At 36.6% G+C, this 19707-nt stretch overlaps 2 long non-coding RNA genes across 7 annotated transcripts; one reads left to right on the forward strand and one right to left on the reverse strand.

Annotated features, from left to right (window-relative positions):
- Positions 1-581: 581 nt before the first annotated feature.
- LOC101883215 (uncharacterized) lies at positions 582-10889 on the forward strand. 6 transcript variants are annotated; one of them, XR_012391783.1, is made up of 6 exons: positions 582-624; positions 867-954; positions 1030-1092; positions 1300-1493; positions 3442-3504; positions 6308-10889. It is a non-coding gene; the product is annotated as an uncharacterized lncRNA (long non-coding RNA). The 6 variants fall into 6 exon arrangements; XR_658616.4 differs by having other exon boundaries at positions 1300-1362; XR_012391782.1 differs by lacking the exon at positions 1030-1092.
- On the reverse strand, positions 4457-19295 carry LOC137488001 (uncharacterized). The gene is made up of 8 exons (XR_011006872.2): positions 19071-19295; positions 17089-17266; positions 16788-16991; positions 16622-16697; positions 7488-7576; positions 7275-7400; positions 6825-7128; positions 4457-6506 (listed from the first exon to the last, which is right to left on the reverse strand). It is a non-coding gene; the product is annotated as an uncharacterized lncRNA (long non-coding RNA).
- Positions 19296-19707: the final 412 nt, after the last annotated feature.

A 19707-nucleotide genomic window follows, 5' to 3' on the forward strand; every position in this document is an offset into this window, starting at 1 on the left:
ATTAAAATGTGTGTGCCAACGAATGGAATTCATACCTACAAACTCTCTCGTTTTTGCCATATTAATTCTACCATATTTTACCATTCTATCCGCTGTCTTCCATGTGTGTTTTTCCAGTATTTCTCCCGCATTTGTAATGTTTCTATGAAAAGTGAAAGTAGCAGCTGCACAGAGCCGATCTCAAATGTGATGCAAGAACTGTTTAAGATAATTAAGCTTTCACATTATTTTGATTGACAGCACTTTGAAATTAATGTAAAAACGGCCGCATTCACATCCTTTCCAGTAAAGCTTTATGCGTCTTTTGCCGCCCTTATGCAGCCTCTGAATCAGTTTAACGGTGCTGAGTGACGGACGCGCTCCATAGTGATAAAGACGGCTTCTATACACGCGATTTGAAGATGAATGAGAGCGGATACTTTAAGATTCAGGTGTGTAAATAGAAAAAAATATACACAATGTGATGGGGCGACGTATGGGCTTGGCACTACATTTCCCATAAGTCCGTAGCAGAGCGTAACGTAGCGTAATAGGTGTCAGTACGCGCTATAAATAGACGCACAACAGCATAGCGTGCTTTTGGTTGTCATTCATTGAGGCTACAAACAAGTGGGTATCAAGCAGGTAATTTGTTCTCTAACTATTATAGTAATTGTGACTTTGCTTGTTCATTGTGTCAGGAGAGCTGTTTGTTTATTTGATGTCATCATTTCAAGTTTGATTGCATGCATTTAGAACAATATGTTGTTAGATCAGCTCTGTGTAGCGGAGGATATAAAGTGCCCTCACGCATGGGATTTATTGCGAGGTAGGAAATGCGAGAAGAAAGGCGGGGTAAACAGTTACTTTATTGTGTTGTGTTTCAGAATCCCACCCGTGTTAATGGTGATTGGCCTGGTGACACAGTCGGCAGATTTTAACTGATATGCTACTTGTGTGAATTACATTCAAAAGGTAAAAGGAACTTAAAATGCTACATTAATATTTACTATTACATAATGTGATTATTTAAATAAAATGGTTTTATAGGTTCTCTAAGAAGAAACTCTGGGTTGGGTTTTAATTCCTTTCGGTTAGGTCCAGTTATGTAAGGTATTTGAATTTTATCCAAAGCCATTTTAATGCAGATTCAATATTCACAAATATTTATTAAGTCGTTTTTGTGTTACAGGACTAGCACGACTATTGTTACTATTTTTGTTTGTTGATTTAGGTGAAAGGCCCTGTTTGTTGTGTGCTGTGTACAAATATTATTGTAACTTTTTCTTTGGTTTGTTTTGTTACTCTTGTGTGTTAAAGGGCAGCCGCTCGTCTCCTCCGTGGGTGTGACTGGCACTGGTGAGGTGGTGGGACCCTTTAATGGTTTGTGGTGATTTGTGTATATTTTTGGAGTGCTGTGGTTGCTGTAGTGTGATTGCTGTGCTACTGGGAGTTAAGAGCTTCTCATCTGTTGCATCTTCTCACACTTCGTCCTGCCCCGTTGTAGGCCTGAGGTTTGCCCTGAATGTTTTGTTATTTTGTGTTGCTTACTTTAGCATTCTCTTTTTTAAATTGAAATTGCCCCATTTATGCAATGTTTTAACGAGTAACTGGTTTTGTACTTTATAATAAAAACTGTTTGAATGAGTCATAGAGTTCTGATTAAGTTTTGTGGCTATTATTCACTCATCATTATCTGATGGGTTACAACAATAATATGTAAACATGTTTTATTTGAAACACAAGTAATATTATCTTAAATTAGCATAAACAAAACAAGTGTTTTCATTGCATTCTTAAAGTCAGACTCGCACCTCTGTTATGAAACAAAACAGAGGATCAAACTAAATTCTTTTGTTGCTCTTTAGTAAATAACTATAGTAACTGTAATCAATATTTAAATGCAGTAAATAAAAATGTTCTCTTTTGAAGCTGACGGTCCATGAATTTACGACAAAAGCCTTCACCATAAAGTTAACTTTACACCAGCTTATCATGGCTTTAGCCTATAGAAATATAGTGTTTTTCGCATACTATACAGGATGCAAATATGCGATTTCGGACGCAGTTCAGGTGTGGCCGTGCGTCACTGTCCCCCTGCCTGGACAAAACCACCTTGTCTGCATTTATGTTAAGTAAAAGCCCATGCATGCAGTGACTGAGTGGCGATAATGAATAATTAATGATATGGCAGCCCGTTGCTCCCAAAAACGGAAGTTGATTAAAAGTGTGGTAATATTAAGCTTAAGCTTACCAATTCCTTATTATCCAATTTGTCATGGCAGTTTTTATTTTAAGGCATTGTTTGTTCTCTTTTTGTTTTCTATTTTGCACTCCACGTCTCTTTACTCTTCTCTCCATTTTGAACATGTGACTGTAACCGAGCAACGGATCAATCAAATGGTCAATGAAGAGGGAGGGGTGGTATAATTTTTTTATTCAATAAAATACAATTTTGTATTTATATAAAATGCAGGATAAACATTTTTAACCAAAAATATGCATTTATTTTGTTTAATATGTATAATAATATGTATAATTTCAAAAATAGTTTTGGCACAATAGCGCCCCCCCATGTGTGGCGCCCCTATGCGCCGCATATACTGCATACCCCCTTTTTGCGCCACTGCCGCTACACAAAGCCTATTGCTGTTTTACCACATGTTTGAGAACAATAATAATAGCCCACTCACATTAATCTTTATTTTACATCTACAGAATCCTGATCTTTATTTTAGGCAAAAATAAAAATAAAAATCACGATTCTCATTTTAGAATCATGCAGCTCTACTCTCGGATTAGTTTTGAGGAGTGAAATGATACTGGATCGTTTCAAATCCTCAATAATCAAATCCAGCTAACGGAGTAATCCACGTACGAAGAACAGACCCCAGATCTTCATCACACACTCTGTGAATGTTTGGGTTTTCCCTCATCAGTGTGCAGTATTTCAGCAGTGTTCACTCAGTGGACGACCCACGACTCTCACTGCAGTAAAGGGGATTTGATCATGATGTAAAAGCTGTGTGTTTTGTGGTGTAAAAACAGTGTTATAGCTGACAGCTCAAAATTGACCCTTATATGTTCAGCCTTCTTGAAAATATAATTCATTTTCCTAATGTTGATGTAACGGAGTAAATAAGTGTGTTAAATTAATGCCTAAATGGGGACAGCGCCCTCTAGAGTGCGCGTGATGTAATAAGCGCGTGGAGTAGAGACCGCCCACAGCAGAGTTAACGAAGCATTGCTGTGGGTAAGTTGACGTTTCTCCCGGGTGGAAAATGACCATTAATAAGTGTTTAAAACACATAAATATTAGCTTTAATGTGACTTAATGTTTCAATGAATATGTTGGGACACTGTTGAGTTGTGTTTGGCGTCGAGTGTGCTGCTCAATCTTGAGTTTATAACGTGTTTATATAACGAGGCCTGATTGAAATCAATTTGTCTTGTTTCATTTAGAGGTGGCCATTTTCTTTATGAACCAGCAACCATTCACACGCGCTGTCTGTCTCCATTCTACAGGTATGTGTTAAATGTTATTAATTGTAATTCTTTCTCTTCTTATTCAAAACGAGTTTCTAGAAGTCTCCATTAGGTGGGGAAGTTTCCTTACTTTTGGAGTTGAATAGAGTGGAGGAACTATGACGTCACTTTGTAGGCTAATCGGCTGCTAGCATAAAACTGGTTCCCTCGTGAAAATCCCTATAGGATTTTCCCATAGGGTTTTCGAAGATTGCGAATAATACGCTCTGTGTTCAAACACTGTTCATTACACTTACACGTTTTGTTCAGCCGGATAATTGTCACACGAAAATATAACATTGAGCACTTTTGGATCTTAAATGCAAACGCAAGACTTGAAAAGCTAACATTAGGCTATAAACGGACTACAGCGCCCTCGGGGCGCTCGTCAGTGACGTCAGCCCCACCCTACTACTGACGACTTATCAAGCTTATTTTTAGAAATAACGTCCATGACAAAGAGGTTATCTCTCAGTATATTATATTGTAATCCACGCTATATATTATAAACTAATAAATACGCAAACACACATAGACCTTTGTGCCTTTTGGATAGTTTTTACATGGGAAATACATGTTTTGCTTTGCGGTTGTTCTAAAAGTTTAAAAAATGTGTATAAATGTGCCTATATAGTATTATTATGAGGCATATTTAAATAAGTGTATCGCTCGCGTGCACACAGCCCGCTTACCTTAACAGACGACGGCGTGAGGAGGAACAAGTCTATCAAATGCCTGCAGGTTTCATCATCATGGACACAGAACAACATTCAATATTCCTTTTTTGTCACGAAGTACAGCGAAAAACAGCCCAATACAGTCACATCTGCTATACGTTTTATGGAGGAGTGTAAATATTGCAGTTATGACAGAGTTAAATGTGTTGATGAAGAAAAAAAGACGAGAAATCACTTGATCACGTTAAAATGACAGTTAACATGCATGTATTTTTACACATTTATTCACACGTTTGCATTACTGAGAGCAGGAAAGAAACTGAGCAGTATCTTCATATTATCGTTTAATTAAAATGAATGATCAACAAATGAATCTGTCTCGACAGCCTTTACATGTGAAGGAATTATCTACACACAATCTGAATTCTCAATTAGAATAATACAACAAACTATAAAATACTATTCTGAAAATACTTAAATCACAGACAAATCCAAACGCCCAAGCGAGCTGCGCTCCAGACCAGATCAGCTCGATGACGTATAATGCCCCCGACGCCGCCTGTAGTCTCATTTAGCAACTTGATAGCAACCGTCTTTTTAAAGAAGCATAATCGATTTAAAAGTTGAAGAGTGTGCTGTAACTGATGTGTTTTATGTCGTAGAACAAAACGTGAAAGTATATTGAGTTGGTGTTAGCCACGGACCTTATTTGAGCGATTTTACTGAAACCCCATTCAAAAAACCCATTGACTTTGGGACGAGGGAACCGGAAGTGCTAAAATGCTAACTCGCTTCCGGGTTTTTGCATACAAATTGACGTCATAGTTCCTCTACTCTATTGTAGTGCTCTGTTACACTCGGTGATTGTAACGTAGACTAACCATGTTCCGTACACTTTTCGCTATTCAGCGCACTCAAACGACCACTCCTCCGTCACTGAAGGCCAGGTTAGCTTGCTTGTGTGTTCATTCTCTGTGGGAATACCTATTGCACAATCCAAATCTTGATTGATGTCTTTTGGACCAGTAGTTTTTGAGAAAATATGGGATAAGTACCGCCTTCGCATGTGTACGGAAAATAATTATTAACGGTGTTCCGTACACTACTAAAATAGTGTTCCGTACAGGGCGCACAACTTTAATGTACTGTCAAAAATGGGCATTGTTTGAAGTCTTATTAAAATCTTATGTCAGAATATACTGTTATTGTGTTTAACTTGAAGTTAATGATATATTAAATAACTCTTTTATGAAAGTTTGAAATGAAATAGCTTCAAAATCATTTACTTTTTATATCATCATTATTATTTTATTACAGCATGACAATTTAAAATATTAAAACATTAAATTCATGCTAACTTGACTTACCTTTTATGTGTATAAACATCATCACTGCACAAAGATGATCCAAACAGCGTTTGCAGCCTGTCTCTCAGGCTCTCTCTGGCGGAGAGCTGCGACACACGGTCATCTCCCAGAACTGACGTTTAAATATCCCCATTCCAAAGCATTTATTCAACAAAAGATAAGTTATTTAACAATTTGTGATAACATAATATTCATTTCATAAAGACTGCAATACCGTGTGATGCATAAATTAAATGCAAAAGCATATTGTCGTAGCTTTGAATGTCTCCCCTCCCAGGCGACACACACACTTTAAGCTTGCTAAACACTATTTTCAAGCGCATTAGGTGGACGTAGCAAACTTACTGAATTTACTCGGAAACATATAGTAGGACGGTCTCTGTTGTGGTTGGGGCTGAAAGAGTGAGAATTAAAGATTGCACAGATATATAGCTTGCCTACGACCCATAAGTATTTATTCAGAGTTCAGCGTTAAAAGGTAATCTGTACGGAACATTGTTGTGTACGAAATATGGTTAGTCTACGTTACATTGAGAATTGTGATTCATTAATTTGTCATGTAAAATTCAAAGTGTGTTTTGTTTTTCATATTCTGACTTATAATTTACACTATATGATCACAAAGTTAAAAATAATTAATTGGCATATAAAAAAAATATTTAAACTGTTTTAAATAAAACAGAAGCATTGCTGTGGAAATTGTCATTTTCTTTATGAACCAGCAACTATTCACACGCGCTGTCTGTCTCCATTCTACAGTGTGCAGTAAGAAGACAGCCCAGGCAAGACCGTCACATTGGCCTCATCTTTTTGAACAGTGTTAGTTTGAGTCATCTTCTTTCCTGCTGGTGTGCTGGAACATTGTCTTGTTATGTTCGACATGATGAAATACAGCTGACTCAGTTTTTTAACCGCGCTATTGGAGATATCCTTGTATCTGGTGGGTGTTGCACTGGATCTGTCAGGAAGAGATGTGTAGTGTTGAGCAAACAGTTCAGTAATCACGATCATTACACTAAAGAAAGTTCACTGCTGAGCAATTCCAGCGTTACGGATGTGACATTTACAGTAAAAACTCAAGACATTAATGAACAGGAAGTATATGGTGACTATAATGAAGCATGTGTGCATGGAATTGCTCTGCTCCCTCCTGCAATAATCAGACTTTCCAGGGATCATGAGCTTCCCCCGTCCAAAATCAATTAGCTTGATTTGCAGAGGCGGGCCGATGACAAAGATATTACAATCATAAATATCACAATGACAAATTTCCCACCTCAAGCACTCCTGCGCTGCTTTGACAATCTGCAGGATAAGCGTACGCGCGTCTCTCTCCTCCAGGTGTTGGTGCTTCTGCAGGAAATCCTCCAATGTTCTGCCCTGGCCAAGATACTCAATCAACAACATTATTGTCTTACACACTTTCTGAAAGCAGATGCAATGAGTTAAAATAAAGCACATGACAGCAGTCCTCAGGTCAGTCTTCACACCGGCTTCCAGTTACATTCAGGATAGATTTTAAAGAAGAAACGAGTTTATTTCGCTTACCGCACTGCCATATTATTAACCCACGAGCTTTTCTGAAAACAAGACAAAGGTATTTACTTGTCCAGAAATGCTTCTTGATTTAAGAATTTAAAATTGCAAAATCAAGACGAAAATAAGAAACGAGACAAACCCTGCTGCAGCGCATCGTGCATGAAATGTGCTGAATAAATAGGCTTACCCCATCTGACAATTTCTCCTCTTTAACCAAAAACCATTCCTGGAGTTTGATGAGCAGCGGGCTGGGGGGATCTCTCGCAATCGTCATCATGGCCACTTCATTTGATAGCGGTAACGGATATCCAGGCTAAAGATAAAGTGCACATTAGCTGCATATCAACAACATGTAATCCTGTTTTTCAATATAGGGATTCAATAGGGAGAATAGACTTACCCGTTTTCTGTCTGCTTTTCTAGTGCCAAGATACACCTTGCCGTAGCAGCCAGCTCCAATTTTTTCTTTCAGGTCATACTTTTCTTCCACTGAAAGATAAAAGCAGCATGTTCATTTGAGACAGCTTCTAGTTATGCCTGAACCGACAGTATAAAAATAAAGCAATTTAACCTGTAACAGCCAACAACATAAACAAAGCCAATTTTTACTGAATTAAGTTTTTTGAAAACTTTAAATTCCAAAGCCTTTTCCCAAAATACGTCAAAATAGTTTGTCACTAAAAAATCACTTCATTTGCTAAAACAAAGAGAAAGTTGAGGCCAAATGACCCCAGTGTGTATGAAACAATGACTGTAAAAAATATGGACGACGCGACAGCCCTTTTTCCCATTGAACGCCTTGAGGGCAAAACGCCTGCTTGACGGGCACAAACTGTCGCAAAAGACTGCTGAAATTGGAGCCAGACATGCGCAGAAGGATTGTCTGATGGAGCCAGAGGAGGAGCACCGAAAATGAGCAGAGTCGAGCTTCCAATCAAACGCTTTATGTAAAATCAACTACGCCCCCCGAACTTCTCAGCATGCGTTTGCTGTCATATCAACACAAATGGATGTAATAACGTTAACAAATATGAGGGTTTTATATATTCAATCGCGCCAGCTCCAGGCCGCAGCGCATAACTTACTCGCGGCGTCGCGGGCTGATTCCGGCTCGCATGCGGCAGCACCGGCTCGCTCGGCCGCCGCATCTGGCTCGATTGACTCGGACTGGAATCGGGCAGTGAGTCCAGGCATCCGGAGTAGGTCCAGCAGAGGTAACATTAGTCAGTCTGAGCTCTAAGAGATAAGTCTCCGGCAGGCGAGGATCTAGCCGGAACTGTGTTTTGCTATCTGGGTGGCTAGGCGTGTATCAGCAAACTAATAAAGCCCGAAAAAAGCCCTGAACTTAGCGAATAAACAGTGTTCCACCAGGATCATGTATGTCAGACACTATAGTTTACTGCTGAACTCATTTTGTCATGGTAAAATAACACAGAAATCGAATAATAACATTTCAGTCTACTTCAGTCTCCTGCCGAAGCTCAGACGCCGCGCTTTGAGAAACTGTCAATCACAGCTGTCAACCACGATGACACGCCCAGCATTAAATTACTGCTAAAAACAAACTGTTTACAAAAATGAAGATCTGCACCTATTTCAGCACAATAACCAGTGCCTTAATCGACCAGAACTATCTTTCGGGACGTTTTATTGCAAGTGTAATATTTTTTTTTATTTGGGCTCAAGTCTCCTTCATTAACACGGAGGAGGCGGGCTTTATGACTTGTACTGCAGCCAGCCCCCAGGGGGCGATCTAACGGCCGAAACCTTCACTCAAACGTAGGCTTGCGGCACACTTGGTATGAAACAGCAACACAAGGGTTAAACAACATCAATCAAACATTAAAAATACATTCAAATGTAGAACCAGGAGAAGGCCCTATTCTCTGTCTACATGGCGGTCTTCTTTGTCCGGAAGGACCGGGAACATGAAACATACTTTTTTCCATTTATTAGCAGTAAATAACGCTCTCTAGGGTGTATAAATGAGTTTACTGCAGTTAATTATCTGATTTTTCGCCTTGTCTAAGTATCAAATGCAGAGTTTCTCAAAACACGTCTGCTCTGGTCTGGTGGATTCTGACATTCGCGGTGCAGAACGCGTTCATAACGTGGCGTAGGGCGAGACCAAAGATGGGATGGGGGTCATGTAGGTACAGGTCTTCAGGGTATAAAAGGTGAAGTGGCATATTAACCTTCTGTTTAGGGCACGTGATGACATTATAAAATACGCGTGGACCTTATACAAGTCTTTTGACATCTCTGCATGGGGAAAAGAGGGAAGAATAAATTTAATCACGCAAGGCCTGGCCTGATTGATATTTGACGGGTCCAACACGGCTGATTAATTTGAGGACTCTGCATCGGCCTGTAGCTCTGGTCTGAATTTACAATGTAATACGGAATCACGATGCTTTGACTCTTGTCCAGAAGTCTGCTGCTAAGAAATCGAAAGCTCCGGAGTCTAATGTTAGTTGTCATGGAAACGAGGATGTCTTGGCGGCAGTACGTGAAGTTGCTAACCTATGGAATAAAATTCTTGTTATAATTATAAAATTCACGCATCTGCAATTATGAAACCGCAAAGGAAAACGAAACATAACGTGTAACATTACTTTACAGACACGAAATACAGTTTCACCACGGACATGAACATGCATATATATGTTACCCACTCAAATTTTAAAATATTAAATATTGTTTTATTTTGACATGTAATTAAGAGTTTAATTAATTTTTTTCTATTTGTCAGAGTATATGTATTTATGTTTTATTTTCTTACCTAATGCACAACATTTGGGCATGTAAAATAAATTATAGATGTTTAAATTTACATTTAGAAGTTAATTTCTAAAAACCGGAATTGAGGTCAAGGGTGACTGACGTGACTTGCAGCCAGCTTGTGGTGAAGACAGGAGAGACACGTTTTGGCTCTCTTCTAATTTAATCCATCCTGCCAATTCTGCATAAAATTCATGTCCCAAACTGTTTTGCTGCAATAGGTAAGTTCTATGCATTTTGATTTCCTGCATATATTTTATTTTTCGATTTGTTAAGTTATATTGTATGGATGATGCAAACTGTTCATGGATCGCTGTAATTGTACAAGTTTACCGTGTTCAATGTGTTTTACTCTGTTTTATATGTATATATTTTAAACATATTGTGAACTGTTTTGTGAAAATGCTCTTAGTTGAAGTTAGCAATGTTATGTGAAGTTGTAAAGTTATGTGAAGAGTGTGACTGACGCCACTTGCACGCCAGCTTGTGGTGAAGACAGGAGAGACACGTTTTGGCTGTCTTCTAATTTAATCCATCCAATTCTGCATAAAATTCATGTCCCAAACTGTTTTGCTGCATTAGCTTATTGACACTGGACTGTTCCATGGCGCCACGGCCGCATTGGACTCGTGCAGGCAAGGGGAACGGCTCCTTGCCTTCACTCCCTGAGGATTCCTGCCAATTTGGATGGACGCATGTCATCACTCAATCGTCGAGGATTTTTGTAGGAACACATACACTGATTCACATTCACTGAACTATGTTTTACATTACATTCTGGACTTAGAAGTTTTCATATATATATCTATTGAAATTGGGACGTTTAGACAGTTAAAACTATTTCCTACTTCTGTATAGTTTTATTTTTTTTTTCTTTTCAAAAAGGGCTGAGTTGCTGTGAACATATTGTATTTTATTTACTTAATTTTGTTTGTTTTGAATACCTGAGTACGTTTTCATTAGGGCTGAAAAGCAGTTCAGATACTAAACAGAAAATTGCAATACAGCAAACTCAAAAGTATTTTCTTGTGTATGGGTATTTATTTTTATTTGAGCAGTTGGAGATTATAGTACGAGTAATATGTAAAATTTGGCCACTCACTTCATAAATATATTGTGTTGTTAAGTCAAGATATCCCAGACCCGAGATTCCAAGTAAATTGTGTTGAAATTTCATATATAATTTGGAAAGCTCAGACCCAGTAGATAATTTTCCCCTTTTCAGTTAAATCAACTTTATAGGTGGGTTACATATACACTAGATATCGCATAGAGACCCCGAACATGCGTCAGTAGCCATATTGGTACAGTGCTCCCAGGACAAATGTCATTCAACCGCACTAGTCAACACAGTGTTATTACGTGAAGATGCTGGACCTCAGCGCTGTCTACAGGTGTAGTAACGAGAAAACAAAGCACAAAGGCAGAACATTTTATAGGTAAGATTCAGTTTTTTTTACGTTTTTGTATGTTATGAACTTTTGTGCTAAACAAGTCACTTTATTGATGATAATACTGTCTCTTACTGCATTCACCATCATCAAGACAAAACAACAACTCACACTAAACGCTCTGCTTATGTTGAATAAAATCAGCAAACAATGCAAAAGAATAATAATAGTGTGTATTTGCTTAATTTTCCAATAACTTTTTGATTAATGATTTCCCACATTAAATACTGTAGTAATTTATACTAAGCAATATATTGTTTTTAAACAAAAATTTAGCAGTAGAAACAAATTAAATATTAATGATTAATAAAAAAATAAGTGAATATATAAATACACACACTAACAGCTGTGACAGTTTAGTAAAAGATAGTAGATTATAATCAGATAATCAGTTTAACTATATTATGTATTGTTTAAATGATTAACTATAGTAATTTATTTTAATGTGACACAATATTGTTTGCTTTTTATATTTTACAACAAAGTGGTTTAAACCAAGTATGATAATATTAAGATCTGAATTAGTTTATTGCACTTAATCCTACAATTAGACGGTCTATTATATTTTCTTTGTGTATGTGGACACATGAATAAAGTCATAAGTGTCTTTAACCAATTATTTTTATTTACATAATTTGAGTTCAGAAACTGCAGAGATGTTAAAATGATCGTTAAGATATAATAATGATGACTGAAATGGGAAACCATATTTGTGAAATTCAATAGGTGGAGATAATGCTCCTATAGGAGTTAGTTGGTGAGACCATGACCTCTAGCATCTGACGCCAGAGCACCTTTAGGTCAGAGGAGTGAGGTTTACCTGCACAGCACTTGCTAGCTGGCCTCCGTTACACACGCGACATGATTATGGCAGGTGGAGCTCATGAAATATTTTGAGATTGAGTTTAATTTCAGTTGAATATGAAACACTTTGAAGAGATTTTGTCTGAAACAGGTACTGTACAGACATGTTTATGATCCGTCCATGCGTGATTATAGGGATAACCAGGTGACCAATAGTTCTTGTCTAGAAATTGTAACAGCAGTGAGAAAGGAGGAACGTGTTTGTAAAAGTTTAGAAAAACCTGAAAGACAAGTTTAAAACAAAAAAAGAGGCCATGGCAAAAGTGTAGATCCATGTGGTTTTAATATTACAATATGTTTTTCCACCATTTTTAGGTTTTACAATGATGTTTGTTACAATTTTGAATTTAAAACAATTTAATAGTTACAAACTAAAATTAAGAAACAAATTATTTCTTTGATAACTGAAAAGGAATATTTGAACCTGTCAGTTTACTGTATACTAATGCCCAATTTCTAGGCTTTTGATGTCAGAATTATTCGACCCCTTTTAATTTTTTTAGTTTTTAATTATTTCCTAAATTATGTTGAACAGAGCAAGGAAATATTCACAGTATGACGGATAATATTTTTTCCTCTGGAAAAAGTCTTATTTGTTTTATTTTGGCTAAAATAAAAGCAGTTTAAACATCATTTTAAGCTCAATATTATTAGTCTGTTGCACGCGTGTGTGTGACGTGGCATCGGAGGCTTTCAACGCAGAACGCTGCTGTTTCATCACGCGTGCAACAGACTGGTCGGCATATCGGACGGCAAACGCTGGGTGCTGTGCACGCATTAAAAGACAGAAGACAGCAGATAAAGCCATTTCTACAGTTACAGACTTGGGCTCCGGATTAAAGCAAGATAAGTGACTAATCACAAATTGAACTCTTAAATATTGAGTGATTTAACTTTTATAGGTTGAAACTCTTATAACAAATGAGACTTTAATGCTTCTTTAAAGTTCTTAAAGTTCGGTTCTATTCTTGCTGCTATAACAGACCAAAACATTATTTCATCAAAAATATATAATATGATATATATATATATATATATATATATATATATATATATATATATATATATATATTTTTTTTTTTTTTTTTTTTTTTTTGAAAAGTTTATATAATATATAAAATATACCGGGATTTGACTGACATGAAAACTGACCAATCACAGTCGACCTTATCTAGTTTTGCGTAAAACGTAAGGACAGGACAAATGCCTTTCTGTGTTAAGCAGGTCGCACACCAGAAGTGCCGCGACATGCCGCGCACATGACAGTTTAAAGCAGGGGTCACCAAACTTGTTTCTGGAGGGCCGGTGTCCTGCAGATATTAGCTCCAACTCTAATCAAACACACCTGAATAAGCTAATCAAGGTCTTACTAGGTATACTTGAAACTTCCAGGCAGGTGTGTTGAGGCAAGTTGGAGCTAAACCCTGCAAGGACACCGGCCCTCCAGGACCGAGATTGGTGACCCCTGGTTTAAAGTGTATCACCAGACGCGCACATTCAAATGATATTTAACATGAAACTAATCAGATGGCGCTCTGTGGTGCGGCTGAAAAATGAACTGCGTCCTGAGCCGTGGCCGGGCGCCGCCGATGTGTGTATCCTGATAGAAATCTATGTTTAGAATTCTAAAATGCATGGCGCTGCATAGTGTGCGATCTGGTTCAGGACGCAGTTCAAATTTCAGCCGCGCCACAGAGCGCCATCTGATTAGTTTCATGTTAAATATCATTCGAATGTGCGCGTCTGGTGTGCGATACTTTAAACTGTCATGTGCGCGCCGTGTCGCGGCGCTTCTGGTGTGCGACCTGCTATACAGTGGCAGAAAATAACAACTTAACAGAGCTGGAATAATGTGTTTCGGGTGTTTTCACTATAGAGATGTCTATGTTATTAGCAAGAGTAATTAAACCGCAGACATCCTGCCATTTTGACGATCTACACACGGTTGGCTCGCTTCTCTCCGACGACCTGTCACTCTTCTAAAGCCTGGTTTAATACAGTCTGAATGTTATGCAGGTATTGTGCGATATTCATTTCTGCAAATGTCACGAGTGCTTTATTATAACGCGAGAGCGCAGTCATGTACGTTAATCGCTAAAACTGGATTTGTGAGCTCTTGAATAGGCTTTTTCAAATGAACTGCAAGTCCTCTCATGATCTCACCATCGCGTGTGTGTGTTCAGACTATACAATCACGATCTCTTAGAATGAGAAATTCTTTCTATAATCTTTGCTCCTTGACTAAACCTAGTCAAAAACTATCAAGTATTTAGAATTATATCGATGCATGACCGGTGACAATGCTAACGGATTTATATTTTATTTCTTTACGACAAAATAATGATGCCAGAAATGTTTCTGGAAGAGGTATTTAAGTGATTTATACATAATCGCTGTATTAAAGCATCACTTAATTGTGCAGGCATTTCAGATCAATGCAATCTGTGACATTTATCAAAATAAACAATCTTAAAACACTGCTTTGAGAAATGTAGTGTTGTCATATTGCAAATACCTCAAGTGACATAAGTCATTTGTTTTATTATTTTATTACTGACAGTGTACTTGTCTTTCTTGTAAAATAAAATATTGTATGGACAACGAGCAAATAAGAAAATCAGTGTAAAATATGTCAATAAAACCCCACATTTAAATCTTTTCCTCATGTACTTTAATTAAACCTCTCAAAGAAACTATTCCTCTCAAAAATGGACTAAAATTGTCTCTATGGCCTTAAAAGTATGTGGTGGTTTTGCCAGAGCTATTGAAAAAGATTCATACTTTGGACCATACTTTGTTAATGCAAATTCCTATATTCCTTGTGATTTAAGCAATTAAACCATTTAAATAATTGTATACTTAAAAGGGCCGTATTAAAAATCCGATTTCTTTTCAAAAGTAATTAACTAGTACTCAGAGTAGTTTTTTAAAAGAGTCATTTGTAAAATATTTGTATTATTTACTAAAACTTGTATTATTTTAGCAGTGTAATTGTATTATAACTTGAGTGCAAATATTCTGTTCATCAACAAATAAAATAAGAAAAATTCACAAGCACATTTAGTGCAGGTTTATTATATAATTAATATATCATTAATTCATTATTATATTATTATTTATAATAATAATGTTTTTTCGTATAAATCGATAGATACTGTAGTTCCTATGTAGTATTTTTATAATATGCTGAGAAGACATTTTAGGTGTTCAATACATTGCGTGTCAGTCTTGGTTTATTATATTCTTAATTATTAATAAATTATATTATATTAATGTGTTTTTTTTGGTATAAATCAATAGATAGTTCCTATGCAATGCTTTTATGGGTCGCTGAGAATACATTTCAGGTGTTCAATACGTTGCGTGTCAGTTTTGAAAATAAAAGTAGGTGCTGGAAAAAGTGCTTTAAAATCCTTGATTTTCATTAGGCTGAGTCTGTATGAACTCTGTATGAAATCAGGGTCACATTTTCATTCATGAGGTGATAGAAAATTAAGTGATGGTCAATTGTAAGCTCTCTTGGTCGTGTGATGTGTGTTGCTGAACTGTATTCAAATGTTATAAATGTAAAAACACCACATTTGTGTTTGTGAAGCAGTGTTAGCCTCAATATAAAGGTCCTTGCTGTTGCTGAGACTGAAACTGTCACTGTCAAACAATTGTCAAAAACACCCCTCAAAATATTTGCTAAGGATGCGAAAAAATGCAGAAAATCGAACCATGCAAATTAATTTTTATGACTGACGGAAGTTGCAGAGGCTGCAAACATATAAAACGTGAGGTCATATTTAGTATATATATATATAAACACATAAACTAGTCAGAATATAGGCTACAGTTGACTCTTTCCTTTAGTTTTTGTGAAATACACGCACAGACACACACAGACATGCTGCGGATGGGTGGGGGTCAACTACTACAATGAACCAACTTTGGGGGGGCCCAGCTTGCAAAAGGTTGAGAACACCTGGTTTATAGCAAGCGTCATGTTTAGTTAGATTGTGTTTGTCATATACAGTCAGCCTATAGGTCTGTTATTTTTACTAAAGAAGATTTATTATTTGAGTTTATCACCAGAGCTATAGAAACTGTATTATGCTTAGAAAAAAAAAAAAACAGCACAGTATCAGGTCTGTGTTAATCAATTCTCAGAATTTTTGGTATCGAGATCGGATCGGTTCCAAAAAAAATGGTATCGGTGCATCCCTAGAAAAAAATAAAGGTACACAAACTGCCATGATGTTTCAAGGGGTTAAAAGAGAACATGGTTGTATTTTTGAGTGCAATATGTACACTTTAGGTTTTGGTTTTAAGATACTAATGTGGAGCTTTACATACAAACACAAACTTTGAAAAGCCCCAGCTTTAGCACAATTACTGAGAGTGTATTAGCGTCTCATCATCATCATCATCAAAAAAAGAAGAAAAAAGAACATACCTGAAGACTTGCGTAACAAACATCCACCACAGATGTTGGCCAGTTTTAGAAACAATTTCACAAGTATATCTGAAAGCTTGAACAGTTCAATTATATTAATAATACATTATAATTTTGGAACAAATACAGAAATACAAAATAACAGGGCATGGAACTTTAATCATACCTCTGATTGGGGGAAATTTTCTTGTACTTTTATTTAATTGCCGTCTTCCAAGTCCATAGTGAGATGTAGTTCTGCCTCTCCTTTTGGTGTTTTTCATGTTTGTCCAGCAGGTAAATATACATTAATAAGCGTTTACATTGCCACTTATATGGTGCAAAACAGCTTTTCCCTCTACGCTCCTCTCGGAAAAACCCAGGAAATGACCTACAAATATTTTCTCATTAGTGTAGGAACAATTTCTATTAGAGAAAAAAACACATTAGATTCTTCTACACATACAGTCATCCACTGAATCTCACACCTCATTTCTTGCTGAACTGACTGGCTCTGGAAACTTGATGTTGTCCTCTCTCTCTCTGCTCTCCCCGCTGTGTTGAATTAATCTCTCTTAGTTGGTTTGTGTTCTCTGGTGATCTTAGGGTGTTGGTGAGCCTCGACACCAGGCTTTGTGCAGCAGATATTATTTCTCCAAATGGAACCTGATAAACATTAACATAAAATTAAGTCATACAGAATTATGATTGACAATGGTTAAAGAGGGTAGACCGACCGACCGATTGATTGATTGATTTTATTTAGGTTTTAATGCCATATCAGCAGCATTGGCTATATTCATGGCAAAAAATATGTACTAAATATACAATTTATAATCATATCATATCAGTTAGTATATCAGTTAGCATGATGATGCTCATTGCAGTTAGCAAACAATCTTAGCAAACATACATTTTAAAATAACAACAAAAAACATACAAGTAGCAAGCAACAACACTGAAAACAGTCATATACAATCCTTTAGTTTGATTAAAGATAAATATTGTAAAACACCTTTTCAAACAGCTCACTTCAAATATTTCCAGAATAAAAACATTCTCCAATATCATTTAAAAACACAATGTGATATTAGAGAACGTTTTTATTCGGGAAATATTTTAAACATATTAAAATGTTTTATCGGTAAAATATTTTTACACAAGTCACCAATAGGTATTTCTTCCCCTTTTCATAAATATGCGAGTGTAAGCCTTGAGTGTCTGATGCTACATCTTGTATGACAACCTGGTCATGTCTATTTTCAAAACGGTAATTATTCCTTTCATTAATTATGGATTCACTTCATACCATGTGTTTTTCCTACATTCATCCCATTCCATCTGCCATTTCCCATTAAAATACAGATTTAAAACAGGTTTAACATCAGACACAGGAAGTTTACATTCTGTTATCTCCAACTTCTATCTACCTTAGCTGCTTTATCTGCACGCTCATTTCCAACTAATCCCATATGACCAGCCTGGTATCCAGCAGAAAATAATATCAAAGTCTTTAGTCTTTAAAAGGTCCACTTTTTCTATTATGCTAAAAATCTTAGTATGATCAGTTTTCATAGATTCAAGTGCTTGTAAGCAGGACATAATCTGAGCTAATTAAAAACAGACAGACAGATAGATATTGGGCATTTTTCTAATACTAAGAAACGAGTCTTATGTTGAGCAGGTAGATTTGAGGGAATAGTCACTATATGAGACAAAATATACTTTTTTTGTCTATTTGCTCAAATTATTTAAGTTAGGTTACTCTACTTTAGATAAGAATTCTCTTCATAAAGACTTTGTAAATTACTATAAATATATAAAAACGTCATTTCTGCTTAGTAATGTGGATTGCTAACTTAAAGATAAAATAAAAACTTATATCTGAACATATAATCTTCTCTCATAAATCAATGAGGAGCTTAATTATTCAGCTTTCAGATGAAATACGAGTGTTTAAATGACTGCCCCTCATGATTTACGCCCATGGGTCCGGGTCACTTATTTAACCAATTGCTAATCTGCACAGACTTTATTACATTATTCAATATATTTTCCCACTCATTCGGTGATAATAAGATAAATTAACGTAGATCTCAAGTTTTTTAAATAATTGATGGATTTGATTCAGTGTCATAAAAATAAGCAAAAACCCTCAAAAATTTAACTTGCCTTTTGCTGATATCTACTTTATAATAGATCAATAGTCTATCTGGCTTTCAAAAACACTTAATCAACAGATGCCATGTTATAGTTAAACACCGTTAAGTGATTCACTGAGAAGTTCTGCGCTCGCTGCCTGTCAAGTTCACTTACGTTATGCTAACTTAGCTTGCTATCCTCGGCCCGATCTTAATTTTGATTCTGTAAAATGTCTAAGAAACACAGCGAAAATGGACCTCATTGAATCTCAACCTTTATTACAGCTCATGGAGGACATTTCTCAAAGAGGGATTAACAAAAGTCTTACCTGAGACGGTGTGTGGGAGTTGCACAGACATTTTGTTCGGCGGGCTTTCTTCAGTTAGGATTTAGGATCTCATCACGCAAGCGCACTGTTGTGATCGATGACTCTGGCTCGTTTATTAATGCCTGTGACCGCGGTGATGTGTTTTGACAGTGGAGTGTCGCTGTTTGATTCGTACTCTTCGTGTCCGTGGTGAAACTGTATTTTTCACCAGAACTGTATGGTTCTGGTACATTTGAATGTATTTTTAATGTTTGATTGATGTTGTTTAACCCTTGTGTTGCTGTTTCATACACACTGGGGTCATTTTGAGACCTCAACTTTCTCTCTGTTTCAGCAAATGAAGTGATTTTTTAGTGACAAACTATTTTGACGTATTTTGGGAAAAGACTTTGGAATTTAAAGTTTAAAAAAAATTAATTTAGTGAAAATTGGCTTTGTTTATGCTGTTGGCTGTTACAGGTTAAATTGCTTTATTTTTATACTGTCGGTTCAGGCATAACTAGAAGCTGTCTCAAATGAACATGCTGTTTTTAAAAGTAATTGGAGCTGGCTGCTCCGGCAAGGTCTATCTTGGCACGGAAAAGCGGACGGACAACAGGTAAGTCTATTCTCCCTAGTCCAGTTTAGAGGACATCAA

The sequence above is a fragment of the Danio rerio genome, chromosome 16 (assembly GCF_049306965.1).
Source record: "Danio rerio strain Tuebingen ecotype United States chromosome 16, GRCz12tu, whole genome shotgun sequence".
Classification (NCBI taxonomy): domain Eukaryota; kingdom Metazoa; phylum Chordata; class Actinopteri; order Cypriniformes; family Danionidae; genus Danio; species Danio rerio.